General features: G+C 41.2%; 1 protein-coding gene and 1 long non-coding RNA gene across 4 annotated transcripts in view; one reads left to right on the top strand and one right to left on the bottom strand.

Moving 5' to 3' along the window:
• The window catches only part of SLIT3 (slit guidance ligand 3), a 938,430-nt gene that overhangs the window by 603,084 nt on the left and 315,727 nt on the right, over positions 1-19,619 (bottom strand). The window lies entirely within an intron of this gene.
• Positions 10,661-12,005, top strand: LOC109309955. The gene is made up of 2 exons (XR_002101096.1): positions 10,661-10,948; positions 11,368-12,005. It is a non-coding gene; the product is annotated as an uncharacterized LOC109309955 (long non-coding RNA).

Below are 19,619 nucleotides of genomic sequence, written 5' to 3'. Positions count from 1 at the left end.
GGTGCTCCCTCCCATGCTGGGCGCTGCCTGCTAACCTTTGGAGCCTGCTCCTGCCCAGAGCTGGTCTGGCCAGGGTTCAGTCCCATGCCATGCATCCTGCGCCCCACTGTGGGCACAGAAATCTGGGGGAGCACATGCCCCCTGTGCCCCCCCATGCATTGTCTATGCCCACACCCCTCCTTCCCTACACATCCACCCCATTCCTCACACACCCATCCCTTTCCTCACATGCTGGGGGACTGGGGCTGGGGGCAGCAGATCAGGAATGAGGGGCACCAGGAGACCTGGGGGGGGGAATGTGGGATGGGAATGAGGGGCACCGGCAGGGCCATAGGGCTGCAGGTCAGGAGTGAGAGGCACCAGCACATCAGGGCTGCTCAGCACCACAAAGCAGCAGAGGGGAAGGATGGGGAACAGCTTCAGCTGGACCTGTTTCCTGGTGAACAAAGAGGTCAGGGGGAGTTCTGATTTTCCATGATAAAAAACCAAAATCAAATGCCAAAATAGACAGGTATTTAGATGTCATTTTATGATAATGATTGAGGCACTGGTAGGCTTCCAAACTGCTTTAAAATTGTAAATATATCAATAAAATGGTGTGTTCAGCTGATACCTGCATATATAGAGGTGTTTCATTTTAATTGTGGAAGAATGCGGATTTGGGGGGGTCTTAATCAGATAATTTTGGATTTTTAAACAGAGAAAACCAGGTTCCCTGCCAATCACCAACTACTGCTTGGACCCAAATGTCCATGGTTTCAGGGAGCTTTGTGGTGCATAAAATTCAGGACACTTAACGTTTCAGGTAAAGAAAATATTAATCCTTTTTTTCCCCCTTCAGGTCAGTAATTTCCTGCTTAAACTGCCCAGAAATATATTCTGTCTATACCTTGTTCCTGTTTCCTACAAGAATCTATAATGAATACATTATCATTTCACTTAGTAATAGGAAGACTAAACAAGAGTTCCTGCCCAGCTTTCATGAATATTTTGATGAGTCATGTGTTTAATGCAAGATTTTCATTTAACAAGAAAAAAAAAACCCCAAACAAAAAATGAATCACACCATCCAAATAAGTCAAACTTCAAATTTAAGACACAGTGAACTAAAAAATCAACAGAAACTAAATGACAGAAATATTGCTTTTAATATCTTTGATTTATACTGGCTGTCAGCTATCGTTGTTTAAGCAGCATACAGTAAGTCACAGAGAACTGTTTTAGTTTCAGGACTAAGATTTTTTGTGCTGTGTCCCCCAGCTGTCAGATAAACAATTTTAGCTACATTTTAATAATTTCACTTCAATCCAAAGCTTGGATTGTTGCTTTGGAAAGTTCTTTCAAAATGAACTTTTATTTTTTTGGACTCCAAGACTGGGACTCTGTTTTCAGACATTAGTTGATTTTGGGGCAAGAAAGATGGATCATGTTAATTTATTCCGACTATAGACCTTATATTTTAATTTTGGCTTGGATTTTCTTTGTATCTTCTCTCTTTCTTTCAAAAACATGATGAGCGCTTTATGTTCATTTAAAGCTATATTACTCAAACAAGAATATGTCAATAAAATGCACATACTGTTTTTACACCATTTTTTGCAGGAACCAGGTTCAAGTGAAGTCCTAGAGAGAAAGCCAGATAAGTATATATAATACTCAAATACAGTATGAATCTAAACTAAAAGATCAGTTAGAATAACTCAACAAGAGTCTGTGATCTGAACTGGCTGCCATCAAAGTGGCCTTGATTGAAAACTCTTTTGCAAAGAAGCAAAACACAGAGTAGAGATTCTTACACATATTACTCCCTACAAAACAAAACAAAACAAAACCTGAAGCTCCTCCCCTGCCAACTTCTCCTCCTTTAATATAAAGTAAATGAAGGCTCAGCATTTAGTCATCCAGTGCCGGAATTCTTTCCTCAAATATATAATTCACCCACTTACTCCAGAAACTAAAAAAAAAGTCTAGATGTGGGGCTTTTCTTTTGCATATGCTCATGGAGTTTCAATTGTTCAGTTATTAAACAAGTATGAGAAGTTCTTGAGGCCACTTTGAAAACATTACAACACACTTTAATTCAGTAAAAGTTCTGTATCAATGATATATCATCATCATCATTTAAGGCTTTTGGCTGAAATGAAGCCAAGTTTTCCATGATGTATGGGCATTGCAAAAAAACCAGAACAAAAGTCAAACAAATTCTCTGCACAAGCAATGTGTGATATCTAAATTCCATTTTTTTTAACTCTTTTAACCTTTTTATTTTAACCTATTCTTCCCTCCTGGTCCTCAATAACTGTCAACTGTTGCAATTTAAATAGCACCTCCCTCCCTACCTGCAAAAAAGTGAAGGGCTGAAGTAGGGATGTAAAAGATTAAACAGTTAAACAATAATTATATGTATACCACTTAATGCTTACCATTCACCTCCCGGCTTGGTGTTGCCCGTTATCAGGGAAGCAGCTCTGGCAGGGGCTGCCCAGGAGGTGGGGTGGACCCAGGCTGCAGCATCACATAGCTACTGTGGCAGGGATACAATTAGCAGCACCCTGGAGGAATGGAGCCAGGCAGTGTGATACAATAGAGCCAGCAGATCTGAAATGGGAGCAAGTGGGGCTGCCATTGGGTGCTGCAGGGTTGGGCTGCACAGAGCCAGGAGCATCCCTCCCCCCATAGCACCCACAGGAGCTCCCACATGCCAGGACAGCTGCACCATGCCATGCCCAGGTGTGCCTCCAGTCTGCATGTGCCTGGAGCCCCAGGTGGCACCTCATTCTCACCCACCTCCTGGTTTCCAGCGACTGCTACTCAGCAAAGACCAGCAGCGGATCTTCCAGCCCAAGGTTGTGTGATTGCACCCGAGGCATCCACCTGTTGGCTTAGCACCCTCTGCTATGAGCCACAGCACTGGGGTGAGCACTCAGCCAAGCAGGAGGAGTGCAGTGCTGACCCAGCTGCTAGCTGCATCCAGATGGGGAAGGGGCAGTCCCTGCCCTGTCCAGATGCAGCCAGCAGCTGGGCCAGCGCTATGCTCCTGCCACTTGGCTGAGAGCTTGCCCCAGTACCGTGGCTCCTGAACAGAGGGCGCTCAGCCCGCAGGTGGATTCCTTGGGTATGATACTTTGTGGCATGTCCATCCGCCGCGGGTCCTTGCTGAGTGGCAGCTACTGGAGCCCAAGGAGAGGGGTGACAGATAGGCAGGAATCATCACCTGGACATGGTGAGGTACAGCTGTCCCAACAGGCAGGAGCCCCTGTCAGTGCTATGGGAGCACCCAATGGGAGCCCCACTGGTGCACTCACTATTTAAGCCCTGCTGACTCTGCTGTGCCACTCTGCCTGGCTCTGCTCTCCCAGGTAGCTGCTAGTTACCTCTCTGCTGCAGCCTGGATCTGCTTCACCTCCCAGGCAGTCCTTGCTGGAGCCGCTACCCTGACAGCAGCCAGCACCAAGGCAGGGATCCCACCAGACCCTGCTGCCCTGTGCTGCTACCACTGATGCCATTGCCTGCTCTCTCCTGCACACTCACCATGTGGAACCTACTCTAGCCATGGGCTCTAGTCCCATCTGGTAGTGTAGCTAAACCCCCAGTTTTTCTTTTTTTTATTTAAAAATACATTCCCTCCCCTTCCCCAACCATTTCTGACTTTCTCTCTGCCCTCTCTATCTCTTATAAGTGATTACAAGTAGTACTAGGTAAGCTAAGTTCTTATATACTATTATTGTAATAAGCCCCTTTTTTATACATTGTAAATAGTGCTCTGTTATGTTTGTATTGATTTTTTACTGTTTTTCTATCACTTGTGCATTTATTTTTATTGTTTCATATTAATATTGTATGGTTTAGGCCTGTGTCTGTAAAGTGATGTCAAGTATTCATTCCTATCTTGTTCCCATCTTGTCCCCATGCCCTGCTGTGTAAGTATGCTGCAATTCTATAACCTCTCCCATGCCAATTGGTTTTCCTTGAATGCCTGAAACAAAAGAGTGAATGGATGAGTGAAATACAACGATAGCAGGACCCCCTACTAAATCACCCCACCGTCAAGACCAATACCTGGACCAATGACCCAGCCATCGGAACCACCCTCAGCATTCAAGAAACAAAAGATGAGGCAACCCAGCACTGTGCCAAGGCTGCACATGCTCAGTAAGAACACCTGGAACCCTCTGGAACAGGGCTGACCTCACCCGGACATGCCCTCCCCATAGGAGATCGATCATAGGTCGTCTGCCTCATAAAAAGTGGTAGTGAAAACTGACTCCTTGGGACCCCATCTTCATCTGGACCAGACCTGCTCTGCATTATGCTGCCTATTAACCCAGAGGCCCTGCCAGTGACCCCATTTTGGACAACACCTGCTGGAGAAACACCCCGACTGGTCATCGAGGACCCCCTCCCAGCCTGGATAGGTAGCTATCATCCCCATCCTGTCTTCAACCAAGGACTTGGACTGTTTCTCTTCCCTACCTGGACTCCAACCCTTCCACTAAGTCTCTTTCTCCTGCTACCATTGTGTGAGAGTGTATGGGAGTGCTTGTGTGAGTGTGTGTGGGAACCAAGCTGTACAGTACAGTGTTCATTTAAGAAACCTGTTATTTGGACCCCTGAGTTGGGTTTTGCTTTTCTACGTTTCCAGCCCTGCTCCAATCTCTCTCTGGTCCTCGCCCCTCTAACTTCTGTCTCATTTCTCCCTCTCCTGCTTCTGGCTCACTGCCACCTCTAACACCTGTCCCATGCTCCTGTGGCTCCAGCCGTCCTGAGCTCCTCTTTGCTTGCAACCTACTGTTTCTTTGTTGTTGCTTCATCTCCACTGCCTTTTCCCCTGATCTCTGCCACTGCTATTGCTTTATCCCCACTGTTTCTTCCCCTGATCTCCGCTGTTTAGTTACCAAGCAGAGGTACCACAGGCACCAACACACACACACGCAGTCACCTAAGCCAGTGTTTAACCTGTGTGTATATGTGTATGTATGTATGTATTATGTATGATTTCATGTCATTATCATTAGAGTGTGTATGTGCTTGAATTGGTGATAGGTATGCATGTGTCTAGGCTGGTAATCTTGGATGTGTATGTGCCTGAGTTGGTAGTGTGTGTGTATGTACCTAATTGATTTGTGTGTTTGTATACATGCAATTGTACACCATGCCCTCCTGTCTAACAGCACAATATTGAGATCCTGAGCGTTGGCCTGACCCCACAGGTCAACAGTGGCAGAATTCACTCAATCCCATGTATCATCCTCAGCTCCAGCTCCCCGTGCCACCCAGCCACTGCTGTGGGACCATTTAACTGATATAATTAGAGATGGTTAAACAAGTAATTTTTAAATGATATTTACATCCTTAGGGCCAACCAACTTTGGGTGAATGGCTTTAAGAAATTTACAGATACCTGATGAAATAATATGAGCAATAGTAAATTTACAAATCTGGCATAAGACCCACTACAAATCAAGAGTTTATTATAAAGTTATGACTTTTGTTAGCCCTTGAACTAACTCATGGCTAACTCATTAATTATATTTCACCGATGCTTCTAAAGACAAAATACCACATACTGTGACACTGAATTATCTAGTATTCATTTGGATGCCAGGTAATTCATGCCATCTAAAATGCCTATGCAATTATATCCATAACTGTATTATTCAGTAATATAAAATACTATTTTCTAAAAAATCATTGGATAACATACTAAGCTTGAACACTGAAATGTCATGTACAAACATGCTATTTTACTGCCGGCATCTAAAACAAAGAGATGCTTCCATTCACATACACTTATATTTGACATGTTGACTCTGCCAATCGTTGTAATAAATAATATTCATGTATTTGAAGAACTTGTTTAAATACATGCCGTGTAACAGATGTGGCCAATTTAATGGGAAAAAAGCATTTTTAGTTTGTTTTGGAAAATATACATCCACCAAAGAGGAACTGTTGTGATCCTAGTGGCTTTAGATGACATTTGAAAAATGAGATCTCCAATATCATAATGAAAACCAAACTGCCTAAAAAAGCAGTCCAACTTCTTTAAATTAGTGGGTAATACAACCAGACTCACTGGTCATTTCTCTGTGTGACTTCCACTGATGTACGATTTAAGAAGAAAATAAGAGAGCTTTCCTACTCAGTTTTTCTTTCAAAGGTCAGTAAATGTAATGATTATCAACAGAGCGATTCAATTAATAGCATACACATTCCACAAATGGAATTTATTAGGGCAGAAATAAATGCATCAGGCCACATGGAACCTCTTGAAACTGTTTATTTTCAAGTCATTTAAATTTATTAATTGGTAATGAACTAGTATTTGAGCAGGTGTTTTGTTTCCACTCACAATAGTTCAATGCCACCACCACCTCTCCCTCCCACCCCCCCAGTTTTGCTAATGAAAATGGAATGTATGGGTAGAAAAGACCTGGTGGAGTAGGAACAGCAGTTTGGCTCATTTGGCTCTTTATGGACTCACAATCCGATAAGATGAGTTCTATCAAAAAATAGGGGAAAGTTACTATCTTCCTTGGTTTATGCATGATTCGCAACCCACTGAAGTCAATGTGAATATGTAGACAGTGTTCAGCTGGATCTTTGTGGTTCATACATAATGTTTTCCACTTCATAGAAAAGTACATTTTAATGTGATGCAATGTGACCAAAATTCTGCATCCACAGTGAACTCCGTGATGGAAGGGGTTATCATGGGGAATATAAATAGAAGTGTATGAACTTTAATGCCATCAACTGAAAGCAAATAGCATTCTGTATTATAGGACAGGCTGTCCAACTTTTTAAGTTGAGGCCCCTGGGCTCCAATCCAGCCACCACTCTTCCCATCATGTTGGCACTGGATTTATGACCCAGATGCCTTGTTCCAGGCAGACCCAAACCCTCAGACCAATCATGACCTCTGTATTCAATAACAGAGTAATTTTATTGATATGCAATGATAGCAAATAAAAATATTGCAAACAATTCTATATCTACTAGTTCCAGGGTTTATAGAATCAACATATGTCTGGCCAGTACACAAGCTTCACTCTAAGGTGCTCTCTTGAATGTCAGATGTCAGCACCCTGGAGGTTTGAGGCCATGACCCACCCCCCACCACCCCAATGGGATGGGTGAGACAGGCTTGTGGTGTGCCCTCTGTCCACGGTGGCCTCGGGGTCCCCTCTGAGAGACCCTTTGCTGCTCCAAAATCCCTCCTTTTGTAGTCTCTCTCTCTTCTGATGAGTCATTTTCTCTGGGCATTGCTGATTGGTCTCCCTGTGATCGTCCTACTGTCCACATTCCGTCTTATCAGCATATTCCTTTGTTTTGCAAACCTATCACATGCATACATCCTAATTTGGTTCTTTCTGGTTTCTCTGAATTTGGTCTGTTCAGACCAAAATTGGAAATCCCAAGGGCTCTGCAGTTTGGTCACTGTGACCTGGCCAACATGGCAGAGTCCTTGCCTCTGTTATGGAAGAGTGTGGTACATGTCTTCAATTTCCCAGCCTGTGTGTCTCCTTGCTGCTTGCTTGTATCAAACACAGTCGGTGTTGAAGAAACTGTCATAAACAGGCTTTTAGAAATCAATTAACCCCTGATATTGCCTTGGACCATTGTTTTAATGCATATCTACTTTATCTACAAGCCAATTCCCTAAAGCAAGCCTCTAAACAGCATTTTCTAGCCATCACATCGCTCTGGCTGCAATAATAATCAGTGTTTTCAGGTACTTCCTCCCACTCAGCTTTTGCTGCCTGACCCCACTGCAAGGGGTAAGGAAGTACAGTGTGGCATAGCCAGGGGAATTAGGGGTGATCCTGAGGGTGGGGATTGTGCTGGTAGGCACTGCTGTGGTGGAGAGGAGGAGGGGACATCCATGAAGTGTGCGGCTGCTGTTGGTGTGGTCCCCCACCTGCTTAGAAGTTGCACCAAGTTTTTAATTGAATTTTTTTTTTTGGCACTTCCATATAAGTGCCCCAGTTACTGCATTGCATTAAGATTAAAATGTACTTATGGTGACACCTTAAGTCACATTTGGGACAAGGGAAATTTTTTGTACATAAACTATGTACTGTGTAGGTGAAATAAGGATCCATAATGAAACAGATGATATAAGTTTAAATACAGTACAACCAAATAAAAGGTAATAGAGTAATTCATGTAATGGCTTTGATGTCAATCTCATCCTAACAAACATTAATAATTGAGTGAAAGGCAGAGAAAACTAAGTAGGATGGGTATGCTGCATGCAAAAAAGCCTTAGGATTTGTTTTAAATAGTTAGGGTGAGGGACTTCTTTGATGATACAAGCAGACTATTCAATACACACCCTACTTCAATTTGCTTTTATTACAAGTCAGGAAATTTACCCAAGAAAAGTTGATTTGCTTTTGGAGTGTTTCTACAAGAAATTTCTGGATTAGAAGGTAGAACTGGTTTAATTTTTACACCAGACTGTTGGTGTAAAAAACAGAAGCCTCATTATTTGTAATAGATTAGCAATGCATTGACTCAATTGGTCCCCAACACTAAAGCCTTGTTGTTGGCAAGCCCTATTCACTAATGTGAGTAATACTAAGACCATAACATAGGAGAAGATGAATATTCTGAGGCTTTTCCTCACAACTTTCTGCCCTGAGGGCCTTGTGCCCCCAAAGCATATCAGGCCAATTCTAGCCCTCTTCATCAGTGCAAATGTTTCTTTCTCTAAAGAAGGTATTTTAAATATAAGCTTAAAAACAGGTAAGCCTCATTCTGAATGGACATTTCTCATCAGGGACTGAAATACAGTTTGTAAAGAGAAACATTCAGTATATGTGCATGAAAGAATTATATTCACAGCCAGTCAAGGAATTATTTACTAACTGACACAACACTTTTTTCTGGTTTCCACGTACAGAGATTGGTATTGCTCTCTAGTTTTTTTCAATATTTATTTAGTGAGGCTATTGTGACTGCTGTAGGCTAAAATGATGCATTTCTGTTGGTATTACCTCCTCATTCTAGCACATGGTGGTCTACAATTTAACATGGGCAAAGCAAACCTGATCACAAAATACTCCAAATGTAGGAGGCCACCTGTTTATTGCTAACATTTATCATTTGACAGCTATATTAGGATGTCTCCTTTTCTACTGGGTCTCTCTGGAATGAACAAGCTTGTTACTGATATATGTTGTGTTTTATATGACAAACACAGATAGCATCTTTTCTTTTAGAATTAGAAAATGGACAGGTGAAAACCTGTCACTATTTAGTTTTGGTCATTCTATATTTTACAGGTATTATATTTTGCTGCCTTGTTTTTAGAAACCACATGGGAGTCCAGTATTTGGGGTGAAGCTTTTAACTTTAGAAGAAAAGTTTAATTGTGGTTTGCTCCAGAAAATCTTGACATGTTAGTAGTTAGTTATTTTGGTTCCAAGCAAAAACTTCCACACCGTAATAAAGTAAAGCAATATTGTGCTTGATGCTGTCTTGTGGAACTACAGAAGTACTATTTCCAAAACCAAAAGAGATTTTGAATCTTGGAATTATAGGCACCCATGTCATATTCAAGTTGGCTTACATACTAGTATAAAATAATTGTGATGGGACTGGCCAGCTTTCCTCACCAGCATCTCATTTCTAAATTTTTTTTTCAGTTGAGCCAATTGTGAGAAGGAAACCTAAACAAAGAAAACTTCCAGGAAACTGATAGAACTTCAATTGAACAAGAAGAACATTTAATTCCAATATATTTTGTTACATTATTCCTCCCTTTATAGTAACATGCCATCCTGGTTAAACATCTGTGCAGAATGGGTTTCATTTAAGATGATGAAGGACTTTATGACAAGCTCTTGCAGTGACTGATGGTTGTGGTACTTTTCTATACAGCAACTCTTTTCTGCACCCCAACTTTCCAAAAGAATCTGAATGCAGCATTCACACACAGAGTATACACAGGCCAAAATTCTAAGCCAGAACATCTACTATACTGGGACGACGGTAGGTATTATAGGGCACTGCCCTGAACTCATCTGCCTACAGGTGGCAACAGGGTGGACCTCAGCTCTGGATCACCTGGTCTGCCAGGAAGTGGATCTTATGTCTTCTCAACTGCAACAACTTTGATGACATGTATATTCCCAAGAGGCACTGCGCAGTGATCCTGCCTGGTCTTGATCCCTGTTTCTTCTGTAGGGCTCCAAAACCTCCCCTTCACCCCAGCCTAGCCTCTCCAGATAGTGTTTACGATATTCTTCTGCAGCCAGCCAGGCCACAGTGCTGCCTGTTGTGGCCTTATTTGGCTCCCCTACCCCAGGGTGTCCTTGGGTTTCTTTTGGGTGCACCCTTCCAGGGGTTGGTCTCAGCCTGTGTTCAAGAAAATCAAAAGAAACAGCAAAAAACCCCACAGAAAATTTTGGCTGCTTCTTAGCCTTCTTGTCAGGCTCCGGCAATGTCCCTTTTACTCGTCATCAGGTGCTCAACATCTCAATCACCATAATCCAGACAAAAATCTTTTTGTCCATTCTTGGCTATGTCCTAGCCTGCCTTGCACGCCTATGAACGTTCACAGTCTCTTTGGGGTCTCCCCCATGTGGAGGGAGGCTCTACCCATAGCTGGAGTTTTTCCTTCAGGTCTCCTCCAGATCCTCTGTTGGAAAACTCCAGTCCGGAGATTCCCTCAGGCGTTGTGGACTCCCTTGCTCCAGATCCTCAGCTGCAGCTCCGCTCTGGAGATTACCACTAGCCGTGTGTCTGCAGGTCTCTGCCTGCCTCAGGGTCCCTCCCGCAGCCTGCCTCAGGCACCTTCCACATTTTCTGCCTGCGGAGAGGCTCAGTTGCTCCTCTCTCCCTGTGGCCTACAGGGAACTGGCCCCTCTCCAGGGCCCAGAAATACCTTTGGACGGCCTGCCTCCTCCAATCCTCAGTGAGAGGCTGGTCCAGAAGTTGGGTGGGTATTTTCCTTCCTTTCCAGTCTCCAGCTGCAGCCCTGCCGGCCCTCCATGTTGTGAGTTTTCTCTCACTCCTTCACATATACCCACACAATGCTGAGCTCAGAGCCATCTAGCTAGCTATTCAACCTCACCATTTCTACACCTTATACTCTGGCTTTTGTTTGTTACATGGAAAAAGGTATTTCTAGAGAGATATATTCTTTAAAAAAAGTTCTGAAAATAACAATCCTATTGACACAACCTGAGGCATGTCTATATAGAGAAATAGATACCATAAGACTTCCACAACAAATAAGAAAAGTTGTATATATGAAAATGGTTCTAGTTCTTTCCAGGCAAAATCCTTTTAGCAACGGCTCAGTTATTCACAAGTTCTTATTTACTTTTACAATACCCATGTTGATTTCCATACCAGGTGGCAAGGTGGTGGAGGTTCTGCAGACATCATCCATGAAGTCATAGAACTAAAAATCATTCCCTGGCCTCACAGGAAAAAGTTCTAAACACTAGCGCACAGGATCCCTGCAGTGAGTTTCAAGAACTAAGCATGCCTCATTCAGGACCCAAATGAACTGCTATTGAATAATCAATGAAAAACATTCCACGGACTCTGAATGAAGCTAGGATCAGGTCTCTAAAGCACTCCATCCAACTTTACTTCCCAGTAAGCATATGCACATTTTCTCATATTTTTCCTGAAGGTTAAGCAGTCACATCAATATGGAGTGGAAATTGCTTTTATTGTGTCAAAATTCATTTTAATCCTTTTGACAGCAACTATATGACTTTTAAACTGTGTATGTAACTCAAGTCTCAGCAGTGCAATTAGTTTTCTAGGAAACCGAAATTACAAGGACTAACACTGTTATATAAGCAAAATGTAACAAGAAGTCAATTAACATAGGACAACTCAGATATTTACTTAATCAACACAGGATATTGAAGAAGAGTAGACAGACTAAATTTTATTACTAAGGATATATATAGTTGCAAAAATGAATTGTCAAACTAACAACTAGGTAGGTTTATAGCATATTTTGTATACATCTTAATGATAAAATCTAGTGGGCTGTTTATTTAGCTTTTTATTTCGTGTTACCATTAAATCTTTCTTCAGTCACATGAATGGAACAAGCCTCATGAATGAACTCCTTCAAAAATACCTCAACTGTTCACAAATGTGTGAATGTACTTAAAGGTTCCATTGAAATTATTTGATAATCAGATTTTTTTTCTACCTGTTGCAGTCTATTTCCTTGGTCACTGGCTCCATCTACTCTATCAAATGAACTGTAGAGTTAGGCAAATCTGGATACCTCTCTGCATCTAATTCCAGTCACAATTGCTGAAATACTGCCCTATAGCTATGCTTTGGCCTACTTGCTTCTTTTAGTAGCAGTGTGAAGTTACAGTCCATTCCACCAAACATCAACTTTCTGTTTTCACAAACCCTCTCTTCCCAAGCCAAAGTCAAATGAAGTTGAAGGCAATATCTACAGGACATGCCATAGTCACAGCTTTAAAAGATTAGGAGAAGCCATTGTTTTCATGGCAGACATGCTTTAATAACACAGACCATGTCCACCCTTGTCATTTCAATTCTATCATCACACCAGCTTTTCAGCAGTCACCCGACCCTTTCCCACACCACAGTTTTAAAGGCTCATAAACATTATCTTTATTATATTTAGAGAGATCCAAAAATTTTAAAACAGATGTGAACTTCCGCCTGCCAAAAATATACACACAGTGTGTGATTGAATATGATGTGGGTGCTGCAACATACTATATACAAGTTATTCTAAAACCCTGAAATAACTCTCTGAACCTTTTATTTTTGCAGGAGGGGTGGGAAGAAAAATAGGGGAAAAGGCTGCCCAAAAGCCCCATAGGAATCTGACAGTGAGTAAAAAAAATTATGGTTTAGAGACAGCTTTGCAAAAGGAGTGACATAGGCAATGTTTCTCACCTGAAATCAACATCAGAAGTGGTATCCCTTGTTGTCTCTGATAACAGATAAGAAGCATCAAAGGGCAAGTTCTACCCTCATTTTAACAGAGACTTCACAAGACCATCATTTGACATTAAGTGTCTAGTAACTGTAAATATCTCTCTTATAAACTAGCTTCCTCAGGGCTGGAAGCCAGTCTGAGCTTTCTGCTACTCACATTCCCTTCTTGTGGTTTGTTTTCACTGCTTTCACTTGGTTTTATACTTCCTGAAATAATTAAGATTTTTGCCTATTGCCTTTTGGAGCTAATGACATTTTCCCCATAATGCAAAACTGGGCCAATACTGTTTGTATTTTTATTTCCTCCCCAAAATGAGGAGCTTTGCCTTTTTGCATTTTATATAAAATGTTCATGCAGTAAATCCTGCAGAAGTTATTGTGGTGTTTGCAAGGGCCAGCTGGTAAGCTGATAATTGCTGGGACAGCTTGAGGCCTTGGTATAATAAGTAGAGCAGGATGTAGATTTTAAAGGATGAAGTTCCACTTTGTGGGTCATAGAACAGCAAAGGAATGTGGCTGCAGGTATAAATTCCTGGGTTTAGATTGCTTCGCCTTTAATGACAACATTGTAGTGCAGTCCATTATTGTTAGCCTGAAATGGGCAGGTACCTGCTGTGTAGCAAAAGGGTGATGTTAGCCACAGTCAATTTTAATTGACTGTTTAAAGTTCTAGGCTTGCGGTCTCTCTTTAACAGTTTATCACTCTCCTGTGTCTTCTGCAAGCATCAAGTGCCATACAGCAGAGGTTTTCAACCTTTTTGAATCAGTGTACCCCCAGCATCCAGACACAAAGCAGTGTACCCAGGGTGCCGGATGCAGAATGGAAAGGGGGGGGAAGGCAGGGTGGCGTGCAGCCAAAAGCGGACTGATGGCAGCCACCACGTGCAAGCTTTTCCTACCCCCAACATCTGGCCAGGCAGGCGGCACCTGTGCAGCAGTGTGGGATGGTGCGTGGAGGCGTTCTGTCCCTACCTGCCTGTGTGAACCCCCCAGGGCTTTCTTAAGTAGCCCCAGGGGTGCGTGTACCCTTGGCTGACAACCCCTGTCATACAGGATTGTGGGCAGGTAGCACTAGAGTGAAGGACGCATGCTTAATCTACATGTGCTAACCCCCAAGCTGGATGTAAGGTGGTAGCCTTAGCACAATGCCTGGCTCAGCAAGCTTACTGGTGCCCTGCTTTGTGTCAGTGGCTAGGGGCAGACATTACACATAAACTGGTTTAAGTGATCAGAAACTGGTTTAAGCCTGTAACAGAACAAACATTCAGTTCACATAAACCAGTCTGAAAATGGCTGAAACTAGTTTGAGATAAACCTGGCTCAATGTGGTAGCAGATTTAACTGATTTGGGTCAAACCAGTTTATACAATGTCTGCCCCAGACCTCTTCTTGGTTTAAATTAAATCAGAGTCCCCCAGCAACCCAGCTGCTTTGCAAATTTGGTGGGGTTCTGCTCTCTGCCCCTCCCTTCTGCTCCCTGGTTGGAGCTCCAGAAGAGACTGCAGGCATCTGCCTAGCTTCCTCTTGCTCCCCCTGCAACACCCCTGCAACACTCCCTGCTCAAGCAGTGATTCCCCCCTTCCCTTTGCCTTACACAGACACTTTTCAGCATTAGCTAGCAGACCATATGCTGGCTACAGTCCGTGCTATGGGAGAAAGGACAAAGGCCGACAGGACAGTGTTTACTTAGAGTTTTTTGGAGCTAACCAGTTGGTAGCTGGTAACCTCCCTCCTTTCCTTTCTTGGAAAACATTGTTTAAGAAGAGCTTGAACTAATGAGAGAGGCTATTGTTTTGTTTGATGGGCTGATGAATGTTACCAACTACCTCTGTAATTCCCTGCTGTGTAACTCAATGCTCTGAGAAAACCCCTGTGGATGCATCTTCCTGGGGCCTGGCAATACCCCACCAGCTCAGCACTGTCAAAGAAAAGGGGGGGCTTTTTAGGGCCCCCTGGCTTCTAGCCTGAGCCACTGCAAGCATGTGCCTGCATTGCTTCAATCCAGAGGGGATGTCTTTGTGGTTTCAAACCAGTTTAGACTAGCCAGGTTAGACTAACCTGCAAAGCAAACTTACATGATGATCAGGCTCCAAGTGTTTTGGAAAAGTGACACACAGCATATAACCTCACGTGCATTATTTCATATGTGTACAAAGAAACTCAAGTAGTAAATAACAGCAATCTTCAGGGTTAGTGGATTAGACTTCATTTGAAATTAATATGATAGTACAAGCATTGCTGATGGCCAGTAGATGGCAGCTAGTTCTGCAGCCTGTCAGTTAGATAGCAAATGTGTAGTTCTTTTGAAAACTTAAATCAGAGATGGCACAATGCCTTGTAAATGGCTGTATATTGACAGTAAGGATAAATAAAAACTGTATGATTACAAACAAAAAAAAGTTATGAACTGAACTCAATATTGGAAATACAGGTTAATGATGTAAAAGGAAGATTTTTCTAAAAGTCAACTGCATTTTAAATAAAGCAATCTGAAGGGTAATAGACTCAAAGCAAAACATTTATTTAATAAATAACACAGATACCAAAAAGCAAGGGGACAAAATTAACATGCTTTCTGCAGCACAGGGATGGAGCCATATCTAAAACAAGCACATAATCCATTGAGTCTTAAATACAAAGAAACTACCATCTCTTCTTAACCAATGATTTAGTTCAGACAATGAGTTGTATATTCCATTACATCCAGACTTGAACATAAGTAGCATAAAAAAAAATAATATGAACAATAGCTATGTGTATTATTATTTCCAATGCCATTAATCTCCACAGTTCAGGCAGACAAGGCACATATTCTATGCAACATTCAGTTCAGTTGGACATTTCAGAAATAAAGAAAGACTCTAAATTAGATAGTTTACAGTTGTCTCCAATTAGCAGAATGATGATACTCATATATATATGCAATAATCAAGACTGTAGATAAAACTTTTCCCCTGTGTAAAGTATAATACAGCAGCTCGAATTTATGATGTGCTACAGGAAAATTATCATTCAAATTACTGTCCTCAACTGTGTATCTGACATTAACTGATTTTTTTCCTGGATTACAGCCTAGTTGATCTGTAGTCCATCATGGTCCTTATGTTGCTAGCAGCTAATACTAAATCCCTGAAACTTTCACAGGAGAGGATGAGAGCTATATTTCTACTTAGGCAAAGACAGTCAAGTGATCCTAGGTTATGCACAAAAATTACATTTAGATTAACCTAACCAAGGTTAAGTAAATCTAAATGCCTAAGTGCGCAGGTGTTCACTGGGCTTAAATCACCCCAAAAATGGCATGCCTAATCTAAATCAATTCACCTGAGGAGGTGAACTTTAGATCCATACAGGGTTAATCTGATCTATAAAGGGGGCTGGAAAAGACTCGCCACTTGCCCCAGCCCCTGGGCTGTGCTGTTCCTACCCTAGCAACCCTAACAAGGCTATTTTGAGGAACCCCCACTACTCTTCCCTAGATTGGGCAATCCCACAGACCCAGCAACCTGCCCCTCAGACCCACAAGCCCACCCATTCCATCATCCCTTCCCCTTTTCCTACCTCAGGTTACTTACCCTGGGCTCCCAGCATTGCTCCCAGCAGTGACACATGCCTGCATAGACTGCTCCTGGGTTAGATGGCTTAAAATAAACTCCCTAACCTAAACAAGGTGCAGCAAACATTTGGTTAAGAACCATAGCATGCAGCAGATACTACAACCACAACATTTTAGCTTGCTATCCATTTGTTTTAATACTTCTGAGAATTAAAAAAAGTTGCAAGGTTAGAGGAGAAAGTTCATATAAATTTCTCCTAGCAAAATAAAGCCATCAGAAACTGGGCCTTGAACTAGTTTAACTTTAAAGACTTCAGTGACAAAACATATTTCCCCAGCAACTCTTTGAAGCCGATACCTGCACTATTCCTTCCCGGCAGCCTATGACATGATACTTACTACCATTTTCATTTCTTATTTAGAAGCAAAAGTAAACTGAAATTGGGGGCGGGGGGGAAGGGGGCAGGAGAATCCCACAACCTATATAACAAGCTCAGCGTGCAAGTTGGGATCTGCCTGGGGTTAAAATTTCTAATTTTCTTGAAAACACGCATTTTGCTCTTTGGACCAAAGCCATATCTTTTTCTGCTGGCTTTGTCCTCTCTGGGGTATGTGCTGCTCAGCTGAATGGCTGTAAGGTTGCCATTTGGGGGCGAGTAAGAAGACATTTAATGAATCACAATATTTTATACATATTTTATTTGGAGAAAGTGTTTTTCACACACACTCCCTCTTAGTGAGGGTTCACAGAAATTCTACCCGAACTCTGTAACTACGTTATTGAGACCAAAAGTTCAGTAACAGATGCAAGCGTTTCCCTACTAACAAGAGAGTGAGTGGGGAGGCAAATAAATATTTTCATGAAACAAAATAACTAATGAATATGCCTAGGGTTGCTTATATACCTCCAGGGATCTATGAAGACGGTCTCTGAATGGGGGCTTACGTATACATACAATCACAGCTTTTACACTATGGAATTCCACTTTAACTGTAAAAAAAATCTTTTGAAATGGTTGCTCAGAGCTATGGTATGTACCAGAGATAAAGTTCCCATGTCTGTATATTTTAAGTTGGGAGAAAGCAGGGGGCATGATTGGTAAATTTGACTTCACCTGATCCCATATCTGAGTAAATTAGTTTGACCCAGCCACTTACTTTTATTATCTCAAGTGTAGGTTAAATGAATGCAAATTAATTCAGGAAAACTAGCTGTAGCTGAACTGATCCATATGTCACTTTTTATTGGTACAGTTACATGCTGAGATGTTTAACCTTGAAGAGGCATATGTCTTCTTATACCAGTGGGTGTACTTCTTAGGGTAAAACATAGAGCTGTAAATATTGAATAATGTAAATTATGATTTTTTCCTAAAATGACAATGCTCTTTTGGATTCACTAACAACCTCAGATTACAGGAGAAAACTTTTCCAAGGTAAAATGCCTTTTAAACTCCAAAAGAAACAAACAAATGAGAGAACTAAAACACGCTAAATTAACCCTTTAACGGACCCTTGCATAAATGTGTACAGTCCAAATGTTACATTATATAGTTCACCTTTACTAGATAACAAAATATCACATGTTGATTCAAGTCCTTCATTTTAAGACTCCAAATACAGTAAGTAGCTTGAAGGCATGCCGACTTGTAATATAAAAAGGCTTTTCATTAATCCCTAATGAAATATTTCTGCACTCTTTCTAAGCTAGAGATACAAATAGGAAATATAAGGGAATTCAGAAGAACTTCCAACAACACAGGTATTGCTATATGAAGCTCAAGAGAATGTGGTATCCAATTTCTTCCCCCCCCATACTGTTATGGTAACTTTTCCCCTAACCAATGGCTCCTCAGTATTGTGACAAACAAGCTGCAGCCAATTGTGTATTTCTTTGAAAGACACTGTGGAACACAAAAGAATGCAAGATATACATATATATATTGATAGATATCACTATATCATATGCAGACACTCCAAATATACACTAGTTGTCATGCAGGATCACAGTGAAGGAAAAGTTTAATCCAAAACAGAAATGAATAATAATGATGCATATCTCTGAAGAAAGTTAACAGCCAGTTGTGAGACAGACTGCAACATTTAATATGAATAAAAACAAAAAAGCAGAACACATTTCAACATACTTCACCTTTCTTAAAAAAAAGAAAGAGTTTTTAGAAATAATGACAACCCACAAGCTATGAAACCAAGCTTAGCTTCCAATAACACCCTGTTGTAAGTTCTTCTGGAAATGTTCTTATTAAAACTTTGGGGGAAGGTTTTATTTAGTGAAAGAGCAGATTAACATGCCATCCTTTCTTCTAAACTTTGCTTTTACTTCAACAGATCAAACAAGCTACATTAACAACACAAAAGTAACAGACGCAGAAAGAGCCTGAAAAAATAATTTCCAATGTGTGTTATAAAAAAAAATTCCTTATATTTCACCCTTGTTAAAATTCAGAATTATCAGATTATTAAAAAAACCCTTTTTATTTTACCAGTACAACAGGAGACATCTTAAATAAGTTTTTTAAAAATAATCTGGTAATTCTTCACTATCACTGGTATGGAAAGAAAACTTTTGTACTATAAAATGTGACACTTGTACACTCCTGAGCATCAGCTTAGAATTTTATTCACTCATGTTTTCTCTCTCTTTTTTAAAGGGACCTGTGCAATAAATGAAGTTAATGTCAATGCTTTACCTTTTATTACATGGTAAAGCAGTTGATAATTGTTTAATCTTTCATTTTTCACTGCTGCAAGTGAACGTTTTGGCAAGTTTAACAGCAGGAGCCACTCCGTGATGTCCAAGGTATATGAACAATCAGTCTACAGAATAAAGGCATCATCAACATGAGCTGAATTGAAACTAGATGATTATTTCATTTTATGAAGAGAAATGCATATAGTAGAGCTTCACAAAGCTTTTCTGTAGGGAAAAAATTCCTTAAAAAAAAACCCTGCTCCTCCAAAACCCCTTTTCTATTAAATATCAGGCAACTTTTTTTTTTCTTTTTTGGGGAGAAAATTGAAGAATGAAATATAAGTACTCGTTTTAGTCTGGAATGAATATTTCTGACAGCTTTGTTGC

This window comes from Crocodylus porosus, unplaced genomic scaffold (assembly GCF_001723895.1).
Source record: "Crocodylus porosus isolate Cpor-Errol unplaced genomic scaffold, CroPor_comp1, whole genome shotgun sequence".
Lineage (NCBI taxonomy): Eukaryota > Metazoa > Chordata > Crocodylia > Crocodylidae > Crocodylus > Crocodylus porosus.
This window is presented reverse-complemented; position numbering and strand designations above follow the sequence as displayed.